This window comes from Fundulus heteroclitus, chromosome 1, assembly GCF_011125445.2.
Source record: "Fundulus heteroclitus isolate FHET01 chromosome 1, MU-UCD_Fhet_4.1, whole genome shotgun sequence".
Classification (NCBI taxonomy): domain Eukaryota; kingdom Metazoa; phylum Chordata; class Actinopteri; order Cyprinodontiformes; family Fundulidae; genus Fundulus; species Fundulus heteroclitus.
In genome coordinates this window covers 15113286-15124951 of record NC_046361.1, presented here as the reverse complement: position 1 = coordinate 15124951, position 11666 = coordinate 15113286, and the positions used below count along the sequence as shown (strand labels likewise).

Below are 11666 nucleotides of genomic sequence, written 5' to 3'. Positions count from 1 at the left end.
GAATTCTGAGAACTCTGGAAATGGTATGTATTCCACCCTTAAGTTTTCTGAATCCATCTTTCTCCTCTTGCCTATCATGATCTGTCTCCAAACTCCTGCCAGAGAAACAATATCCCAGCTGAATAATGCTAGTCCTCTTGTACTGGACTGCCAAAAATGTGGTTACTGAGATGTTTATTACTTAATTTTGTTTTTAAATAATATGGAGAAGTGTAATCAGATAGTTCAATCTATCATTAGATTTATTTTTTCTTCCTCGTGGGATTTTTGGAAGATTTCCTGCTGGCTCTCTCTTAAGAAATACTTTCTTGCCCCACTCTACCATAAGCTGAAGATGTGATTATCATTCCATGATGTTCTTGACTTGAAGTAAGCAGTCGTACTAGCTAAGCCAGGGAAAGTTAATTGACATAGCACACTTGAAGAGATTTGTGTAAAAACATTCCCATGCATGGAAATAGTAACAGTAAAATGTACGCATCAAATGAAAAGAAAGGGATGATAAAATTCCACATTCAAAACCAATAAATGTTAAATAAATAATTAAAAGATGAAAATCTCCAGAATCTTTTACCTTTATTGAAAAGCTACAGTAAACAGTAATGTTTTTAGTCCTGATTTTGAAGGAGTCAGCGGTTTCTGCACGCCAGGTATATGCAGTTTTTACCAGAGCTGAGAAGCATAGAAACTATAAATATTACTTCCCTGAATTTTGCTGTGGTTCACTGACTAAACATGTCTCAGATCACCTGAGGGATCTATAATATCCATCAGCAAGTTGGAAAGGTATTCAAGACTAAAGGATAATAGGAATCATAAAAAGCATGGAGTATACGACATAGGATAGTAAGAGTATAGGATAAAATAACAAACAAGGGGTTGCCATAGATTTTAGGCTTTGCGGCTTTAAAGGCTGGTCAGAAGTCTTGAGGTGAGAAAACAAATGGACATTTGCCAGTGTTGCCAGGGAAACAGGTATGTGCAGTCATCATGAGAGAGGATTGTGTTTCCAGGGAAATGGACACGCGCCATCATCATGTGGTCGTGGAACCGAAGAGGAGCGATCACGATGGAGGCTGTGGAAGAGGAGATGAGAAAGAACCAATCAGGACTGTGGTAAAGCTCAAACAATGTAATCTTTAAAAAAAATGTGTTGGTGATGAACATGTGGGCTTTCCATGCAGTAGATGCAGAATGTAGAGATTGTGTGAGGGGCTCCCTTTGGCAAAGGTGATTTAATCCTTCCACTGCTTTTTATGAATTGACTTTAACATTGAGCTCTTCAACCTGTCCTGAAGGATTTTCCTGGTGTTGGTCAAGACTCTGAAAGCAGCACTGGATGAACTGCAGCTGCAAATCAGATTTGTTTTTTACACACATCAGTATCAACACCATTACAATAATCTAACCAACTGAAAATAAAAGCATGTCTCCTATTTTGTCTTGTTTTGACAGGAAATCCTTTTTTCTGGTTATGTTTTAAGTTTGTAATAGGCATTGGTAGTAGGTTTTATTTCACAAACGAATCGATCGATCAACCCATTTGTGCCGATTTCTTTAAGTTAGAATCTTCTTAGCTTCCACATTTTTATTTTTTTTATTTTGCCCAGAATGCATTCATCTCTCGGTCAAAATCAAATTACATAGGCTGGTCAAATTTGAAATAAATTGTACTACACTATACAGATTTTTTTAAACATAGTTTGAAATTGTATACCGATTTAAGATTCTTAAAACAGAGTTGTGTTTGTGGAAGAAACATACTCCTCCCAAATCTCATGTTATTTCTTGGATGCAACCACGATTGGAAATATACCAGAGTGTGTTTTGGTAGTTGTGGCGCTGCATTTCACCTGGGTGTAAGCTGGACTCTGATTAAAATGTTTAATCCCAGAAAAAAATATCAATGCAGTTCATTTGCCATTTCATCCATTTTTTTTTTTTTTTAGCAAACTTTCCCAGAGACTGCCTGGCAACCAGATCCACCATGATAAAACAAAAGAAAAAAGAGTTTAAGAATATTATGACAAAGAGCCCTGGATATAAGTAGAATAACCAAATTGTCCGTTTCAAACACTTTCACAAAATGTTGGGTCATGAATGTGTGATCTATACTTATTCTTACTAACCTGACGTAAAGCCACCTAATTTGGAACACATTTTTGATCTGAAAATGTTTTGTCAGTACTGTAAATCCTACCAGTCAACTGAAATATGAGAGGACATTGTTGCTCCCTTTCTGTTCAGCAGTATGAAGGGTCACAAGACACGCAAGGGTCCAGTAGACAAATCCCTTCTTGCGCCAACCATTTCCTTCATACATACCAATGACCTGCTCTCAGCTCAGTGTGTGGTCCTCTGTTCTCTGCTGAAAAAAAAGAGGAAAAAGTAAAGAGAGCTGACAACTCTATCTCATATGCTTCTTTTCCCCACATATCCTGTATCGATGCAAGACTCAGGATAGCAGTTTAGATTGCTTCTTTCTCCGCTCATTTTCTCTTTTGTGACAAAATGGGGATCAGGAGCATTCATCCGTAGGGCACTTGATCCTTACTTCAATAATCAAAGCTTTGTGAAAAGAAAGGTCATCAGAGCCATTTTAGACTTTTTTACTCTCGTTCATAGAGTTAAATATCAAATAGAGCACTGGCGAGAGGTATTCTTGCATATTTGCATAGTTTTTACGCTCCCAAACCCCTGCAAACCTATTTTTTTTACTCTTAGGTCAGCCCCAGTGTTTACGGTGCAAAGTTTCAGCAAAGAGCTGCAGAGATCCACCGCTCAGGCAGGGGAATCTGCCAACAGGATAACTATTAGTGCATTTTGCAAATCTGGCCTTTCTGGCAGTTTGACAAGAAGAAAACTGTTGTCCAAAACTAAGGGTGTATTCACACCTGCCACATTTGATCCACTCAAAATGGACCAGAGTTTGTTTCCCCCCTTATTCCAGGCCTTTATGCAAGTGTGAGCACACTCAAGTCAACCTTGGTCTGGACAAAAGAACAAGACCAAGAACCACTTTTTTTGGTGTTCTTGGTCCGTTTTCAAACAAACTCTGGTGCGGTTCACCTCTGGTGTAAATACCAGGGCTTCGATTTGAGTCAACTACAGAAAACATATGTCTCGTAGGACTTAACAAGCCACCGTAGCAGTGAACGTAGTAGTGAAATCATACCTGATCTGCCATCTGTTGCTTAGCAATGCTGCTTTCTGCATGCTGTGGGACTTGCAGAACACAGTCCATGCTATTTCAAAATTAGAAATAACATGTCTTAAAGAACTGTGTTGAATGAGCTGCTCTTGACACTGTAATAACAGCATAAATATGCAAAAAAGGGGTGCTACACAAAGGACGTGAATGATAATTTTCCTCCACTTGTTCTGTGTTACATCCTGCCTTAGTCATTTATGTCTAATTGAAGCAATGATCAGCACACATGTGGCTTTCTTACATGTTATTGTTTACTTGCAAAAAGTACAATTTAAAAAAAAACAAATGGGAAAAAAAAGTCTGTTTTTGGTCCAGATGAAACAAGAAAACGCCCTATGACACTGCACATCATCCCAAACCCAGCATCCCAAGAGTGAAACAGTATCCTGTTGTGGGGATCATTTTATCAGCAGAGACAGTGAAGCTGGTCTTTGTGGATATGACGATGAATGGAGCAAATCACAGGGCAATCCTGGAAGGAAACCTATTGGAGACTTTAAAATAACGGAGACTAAGGCACAGGAGAGCAAACCTAAAAACAGCCAGAGCTATCATGGAACGGTTTAGATGAACGCATAGATTAAAACCATCTAGTAGAAGGGTCCAGTCAAAGTTTAGATTTTAATGTAAACAAGAATAAGCAGCAAGACTTAGAAACTGATGCTCTCAAAAGTCTGGATGAGGAATATATGTGAAAAAATAGTCACTAGATGTACAAACAATATAAAAGAAAATTAAAAAATGCAACTTTTTGAGCCGAGTATTGCCTCAGGAGGGGATGCCCCTTTTCAGCAGGCCCTGTGTTCTTTTCTCTCAGTTATATGTTGTGTTTGTCTATAATGCAAAATGCCAGCAGAACATGTAGCAGTACCGCCAAGCCCCAAGACGTAAATGAAACCTAGTCGGGGAGATTCAGTCAACAAGGCAACAGGAATTTTAATCACCAGCTTTCTGCTGTCTTTTCCTCTCCAACTGTTTTGACACTCAAATGATGGTCCTAAACATTTGGTCGTCGGCTTGCCTAACTCAAAAAGGTGGTGGACAGAATAAGCCTAACTCAGCACCCTGCCCACTCTTTAGTAAGAAACAAAGTACACTTAATTAAAGCCGAGGTAAAACAGCTTGAATGAATTTTTTCCAAAAGGTTATTTTGTTTTTCTGTTTGCCCTTTCATGCTTTCTTTGTTCTCTTGCTGACATTTTTATTCTGCGTTGATCTTAAACACAATGTCCTGTTTTTGTACATACGCTTTCACTGAAAACATAGACTTGTATGCAGTCACTCTCACGTGAAATCAAGGTGAAAAACCGTCCGATCCTTTGCAGCAGACGTTACCTGAGAGCGGTGAGCAGAGGACATTCGTCAAGACCAATCAGAAGAGCCAGTGGAGTTTGTTATTGGAGCTCTGATTTTGGATCAGGGGTGCTTAAACACTCAGCGGTAGGTAAAGTTGACAAGGTCCTGGACTGTGTGTGTCTCCTTGCAAGTGTGTGGCACACTCCATTCCTATCAGATCCCTCTCTACTCTTGAGGCAGAACAGATCCTCTGGATAAGCTCACCCTAGGGCAGAGCACCCCCCCCCCCCCATCCCCCAGCCCCCATAGACACATATATGCAAGTACCTTTACTCTAACATGGCATCTCATCTGTCTTGACCTAACGTTCAGATGAATAAAACAAATATAAAAAATGATTTTTTTGAGCTTGTATACCCTTAAATTTAAGTTTTGGGTTCTCTGTGTGGGCAGGCAGCCAGTCAGGGCCCACTGGGAACATCCAGCAACCGATGTGAGGAAACACAGCAGCTTTGCTGGCCGTAAGCAAAATCAGTAAATTGGTCTGTAAATGATGACTGATACCAATGCATCATGACCCGTCTCTCAGATCTGCAAACAGACATGCTCAGCAAACACCGCATACCAGAAAGCGAGTTTCTATTTGAGTCTATTTGAGGGGAAAACCCTGCATAATAAAACTGGCTCATCTGTATTTGTAATTGAGAGCTATTGAGATTGAGAGTTTTATTCAGATTTGGGGAGAACGAAAAAATCTCTTGCTCATCATCTCATGGAAACTTTCTTAGGGATCCAGCATGAAAAAAACAACAAAATTTTGACCCTCTATGTTTTGCCACAAATGCTGTCATAGTTGCGCTTTTCAAGATGCAGCAATGAAAAGCAACTTAATGCTCTTTTCCACTATGACTGTGGAACTTCTCTAAAGTTGCAGCTCATTCATAGAAAAAGCAAATCAGATATTTCTTTATTTTAAACAGGGTTGACATGAGTCATTGACATCCTCAATGATGTCAACTATATACAAACCTATTGAAATTAGTGTTTTTGGGCACTGTCACCGTTTTATTTTTATTTTCTTAAAATTCTCAGCAAAAGTTAAGATAATTCTCCTCCAAAAGGGTATTCTACACTGTATATGTGTGTCTCTATTTTTAGTTATTGGAGAACTGATTGAGGTTGTAACAGGTTTAGGAGGGAAACAGACATCCATTTCCCCAACTACATTCTTCAACTCATTCTGGGGGTGTTCGATGTGTTTCATGACTTCATCCCAACATCAATAGTGAACAAGACATAAAGGGAGGTTTACTCCTCCTTTTGATGCAGAGACTGATCCTTGAGTCAGAGGGAGTGGTCTACCTGTTTAAATTGAGAATCATGGCCACAAACGTGAAGGAGTTGACGCTCGTCGCAGCTTCTTCATGCTCGACTCAGGAACCGTCCAGTGCCCACTGAACTTCAGTGATGTCAGGAACAGAATCAAATCATTAGAGGCTAGTTGCCGGTTCTGGATGAAATAATTGTCCAAGAGCTTATTATTCGAGGAGGTTCGAACTGAGAATTCAGGAAGTGTCACAGAGCGACAGATTCAGGGGAGTAATCAGGAGATATCCTGAAGATGAAGAAGTGAAAGGAGGGTTAGCATAAGCCTCCTTACTCAGGAGGCGAGAGGCGAGAGACTTTGAATGACCAACAGCCATCTCCTCCTAAGCTCCAGCTGATGGCTGATCATGAGCAGGCGTGCAGGAGCACACTTCTCAGTTCTGCCCTCAGGGAAAAACCTACAGCTCTGTGATTAAGAAAACACCACCCAAACACAAACACATGCCGATCTCTGACACGACTATGTGCAAAGAATGTTCACAAACTTCTTGATTTTGGTACGCAAGACTTGAAAAGCCTTTAAAAGCATCCTTGCTACGCCATGCTCCCACAGCAACCCCCAAAACCTCTGGTCCACTACACTACAATGTTCTGCCTTAGACCACCGTAGTGACCATTGACCATTGTTTCGTTCACATGCTCACATCCTTAGGTTTTTTTTTTAGCAAACACTGCACAATGTGCAGAAACAAGGGCTGGGCAGAAAATATGTGAAAGAAAACAGTAAGAGGTTCAATGAAAATCTATAAGTTTAACAAGTGGAAGGTCCTGGGTACAAATCCTGGCCTTGGATCTTTCTGCAAGGAGTTTTCATGTTCACTATGTGTGTGTGTGGGGGGGGGGGGGGGGGTCACTCCAGCCCTGTGATGACCCTACACAGATAACCAAATGTAGATGATGGATGAAACTTTAGCACTTTACCCTGGGGTTCTGAGTGAGACTACTGAACTACACGCATAGTAAAGAAAAAAACCGTCTGACAGGACTCAGAAAGCTCAGATAAGCTAACATGTTTTTCAAAAAGGTTATCAACTATGTCTCACAGCAGCATGTTCCCCAGACAACTTCGAATGGTTACTCTGCTTGGGTCTCACCAAAAAATATAATTTTCAGGCGCATGTGTGATGTTACAATATAGAGGGGGGAAAGAACTGCCAAAAATGTGATGGCTAGCTGACCAGCACCTGTTTACCAAGTTTCTGTGACATATATGAGCCAATGAAGTTTAAAAGTGAAGACAATGCAGATCACAGATCTGGTCGTCAGACTTTATTTGTTCTTCCAGGAAGACTGCATATTTCCCATCTCACACTGTGACACATTTGGTCCACAGATGATCTCTATTGTAAAACAATGTTAACAGAAACAATACTGCTAAATTAAAGGCTTTCAGTGATGAGCAATCAGCATCCATATGCAGGCTGACATTGACATGCCAGCATGATCCAACTGCACAACTGCTGCTCTAAATAAACACCTCAGTATATGTATATTGTAAAAAAGAAAAGGAAGACTGTTGACTATCTGAGATACTCCAGCGTTAAATGAGTAATGTAGGTGTCCTGCGCAGTGGTAATTGAATTGTTTTCCAGGATTTGGCATCCAGCTTTGTTTGGAAAAGCGTATGAGAGAAGAATGACAGCCTGTTAAAATAATGGGTTTGTTTCTTTAATCTCTCACGGTAAGGAACAAGAAACACACACAGACATGGAGACTCATGTAAAAGAAAAATGTTGAATGCGCTGTTAGCAAACTCTGACCCTCCTGACAGAAAGAAAGGGTGTACATGCATCTTCTATCTTAGTACAGGAATGTCTGATTTCATCCATCCATTTATCTTTACACTTTTAATACTTTCAGGGTTGCAGGAAGAGAAGCTGCCTATCTCCAGAGGTCAGTGGGTGTGGGGCAGGGCACACCATGGACAAGTCTCCAGTTCATCACAGGCCAGACAGACGTACATACACACACTCATACCGATAGGCAATTTAGATTAGTCAGTTAACGTAGGTTGGATTGTTTTTGGACGGTGACAGGAAGCCAGAGTACCTACAGAGAACTCACAGATAGTCCAGCTGAGCTCTGAACTCAGATACTTCTTGCTGTAGGGCAATAGTGCAAACAACTGCTCCACTTTGAAGTTCACCCCCTTTTTGCATGCTGATATTTTATCTTTAAATGATAGATATACAAAGGCTCTTTATTTCTAGTCAAAAATAGTTAAAAGGCAGCGGCTGAGATCAGGGTTATTGTGCAACATGACTTTGTTCATTTGACTCAGGAATGCAGTCTCTCAATGTATCACTCTAAACCGTCTTAGTCTTCATTCACTTTAAAAACCCAGTCATTAGACTAAAGTTGATTTCAAACATTACATTGGATATGTAATTTTTGGGCATAAGGTAACTAATACAACTTCATTTGTGGTCTCTTTACCTCTTCTTCAGTGTCTTTTGCCAGTAGATTCCCATTTATTTCCTCGCTTGCTCTCTCTTTTCTTCTCATTCTCCCCATCGCCCTCTGCTACACTTTTCAACCGGGAATGCTTACAACTCCTTTTTTTTTTGAGCTGTCATAATTGAAAAATGTCCAGAGTCAATATTTATCCAGGTTGTGCATGAAGCTATCTGCCGTTTCAGCACTTGCTGTGCCCCTTCGACAAACAACACGCAGCTCTGATGCACATTGAAATTCCTCAGCGTGTGTTTCTCAAACCCCCGAACCCAACCAGGCCCCGATGCCCGCTAGAATCTCTGCTGTTACTGCAGAAGTCCAACTAATTATTCAGTTCGTACTCTGGGTGAGCATGTCCTAAAGAAATTCTTCATTAACTACCCCCCACCCTCACCCCCACCCCACCCAGTGGAGCATCCCCAGCTTTGTGTGTTGCGTGCAGCAGCTCCTGTGGGGGTGTAGGGGGAAGGGGAGTGGTCCTACAGAGGAAGTTGTGGCAAACCCCGGGAAGTAGTGTTGTTTTTGATGTGTTACCTAGATCCCGACTGCCCCCCCACCCCCACCCCACCTCTTCCCGCGATCATCATTGCTCCCCCATCCTTGAGTGGAGATCCTATTAATCATCCTGTCAGTCCCAGCAACACATGCATTTGCTCCCTTGTAGCAGGCACACACATACGGTTGGCAGTAACACATAAACAAATAAATAATGCAGTTGGTCACTGCTGGGCAGCAGCCTAAAGAGGGAACGAGAGAATATTTCGATGGAAATAGGAGAGAGAGAAAAAAAAACCCGCCTGAGAGCGTTGCCAGATATGTTTGCGCTCGCAGTGTTTGCGCCGCAGTTATTGAAACCTTTATTGGTCTTTGTTGGGCTGTGGAGTGTTTGGTGTTTTATGGTTTGTTTCACCCGCGATGTCAGGCTTATAGTGTAAGTGTTCAGCTTGGCCTAACTTTTTTTTTTTTTTTTTTTCTAATGCTGGGATGCCGTTCAGTCCTGTGGGAAAAAAGACTAAGTTGAAAATGTTTTCCAGAGCATTGGGCAGTGTAGATGTTTATGTGTGGGTGTGCACAGAAATGAAGAGAGGAACAGGTACGTGTCAGAAGTCTTTGGGAGTTGCTGAAGTCCCTCACGGCGCAGATTTGCATTCCTTAACGTGGAAAAGTTGCTGAAATCCATTTGAGATGCATTTGGGTTGTAAGATCCTTTTCAGGACTCAGATTTGCCATAGACACACTAACCCCGCTTTAACTTCACACCCTTCCTCCTGCGTAATGAAATGTTACTTAAGCTACAAAAGAATATAGGCTAAGTTATCAGGTTTATACACCATACAAGGATTCCACCATGTTATGAAACTAACAAACCACAATTTATTTTATTTCTGTGATTAGGTATCATATGAAAGAAATTTCACATTTTTACAATGAAGGAAAAAAATGCACTTCTTGGTCTACCCAAGGCCAAGGAATTTTTTTCCAATTATATTTTAGGGAAGATAGTCAAGGTTTTTTTTTCAACAATGGTGGCAGCATCATGCTGAGTCGATGCTATTCTTCAGCGGGGATAGGGATTCCAGATCTGAATCCCGGTGACAATCTATGGCAAGACATAAAAATTGCTTTTCACAGATGCCGTCCATCCAGTGGGACTGAGTTTGACCAATTTCACAGAGAAAATGTTCAGTCTTTAAATATGCAAAACTGGTGGAGACAAATGCCAAAATAGTTACTGCTGTAATTGCAGCAAAACCTGGTTTTACAATGTATTGACTCAAGAGGCTTAAATATAAATGTACACCACACTTTTCTGATTGTTGTTTGTATTTACTAAAACCAGAGAGACTTATCCTTTTTCTTCCACTGGACAGTCACACAGCACTTTAATAAAATCAATAAAACACTGAAATGCATGGAAAACTTTGAAGCGCAGTATAAAGGGACTGAAAGAAGAAAAATATATCCCTCCTACAGTTTGTATATATATGCAGATGTTTAAATAGAAGAATGACTAAAACTACATTTTCCTATTGTCTTTATATTTTAAATTCATGCTTATTATCACATTATTTTTAGGCAAAATTAAGAGTCACTATGAAGAGGACGAAGAGCCACAGGTTGCAGGTCCTGTCAAACTAAACATAATTTTATGAAAATACATGCTAATTGTACACTTTCAATATGAAACCAGATATCCAGCGCCGTACCACAACGTGTTTTTTACTTCAGACCCCCGGCAGACAAAGACCTCGGTCCCCCTTGAGCATTTTCACCACAGTGAGTATGTGTATGCTGTGCAGTCAAGCACCATTATAGCCACTCATATGACGTCACTCCAGACAAATAACACTGTAGTACCTCACGGCTGTTTCTCTGGTGACGTGCAGAAGGTGAAGGTGCCTGGAAAAGAAAATAGACATGTTTTGTAAGTTACAAAATGTGAACATGGTGGTCTGAATGATGTCCAGAGCCTAGGCCTATACCTATGATTATCTTGCTATAGATTTGTAGTTTAGGGTCTCAAAATACTCTAATAATAATCAAACCAATATTTTATTAGACAGACCCTGTAGATTAACACATATTACTTCCTAAGCAATACAATGTGTCATTGCAGTTCAAAACTACACATCAGCTGAGACCTTCCTCGTTTTCAACGAAAGACAACGCAAACCTTGGGTCAGTCGGTTTCACAGATGAGAAGCAGAAATCCCCAGAAGCTGCAGCGAAACAGAGAACCGCTGATTTCTGAGGAACCAGCCAAGCCGCCATGCCAGGCTGGTGTGAAATGGACACTTGTGTGCTCTGCCTGCTCCGTCTGTCCACAGTCGTTAATGATAACATGCACTGGCCTCGGCACTTGATGCTGCCCGCATGTGCCTCTCACAGCCTGCCAAGTGGTGCACATGTTCTTAGCGCTGTTAATACATCTGCAATATGCTGGACTCATTCTGACACATGGCTCTTACTAACGTCGGAAATTGGGTTCTTCGGTGGCCTTTAACGGAATTGTTGAATCACATTTCTCACTTCTTAGGTTTTCACTTGAAATCTGCAGAACCACAGTAAGGTTGATTTTAATCAATTTAGCAGTGATTCATATATATATATATATATATATATATATATATATATATATATATATATATATAATGTAAATATATATATAATGGAAATAATAATTATTTCCATTCATTTAAAGTGATTTAACATGTAAGAGCAGTCTCCTATTGATCTTGAGAGAATTCATCATTCTAACAGTGTGATTAAGATTTGTATATCTCCCTTGTATATTAAGAGAGCATCCATAGATTTCTGC

The 11666-nt window shown here is 40.4% G+C and overlaps 1 long non-coding RNA gene across 1 annotated transcript; it reads right to left on the bottom strand.

The window, feature by feature from the left end:
• Window positions 1–568: 568 nt before the first annotated feature.
• On the bottom strand, window positions 569–11445 carry LOC118562907. The gene is made up of 3 exons (XR_004930881.1): window positions 10706–11445; window positions 3176–3245; window positions 569–2368 (listed from the first exon to the last, which is right to left on the bottom strand). It is a non-coding gene; the product is annotated as an uncharacterized LOC118562907 (long non-coding RNA).
• Between the last annotated feature and the right edge of the window lie 221 nt (window positions 11446–11666).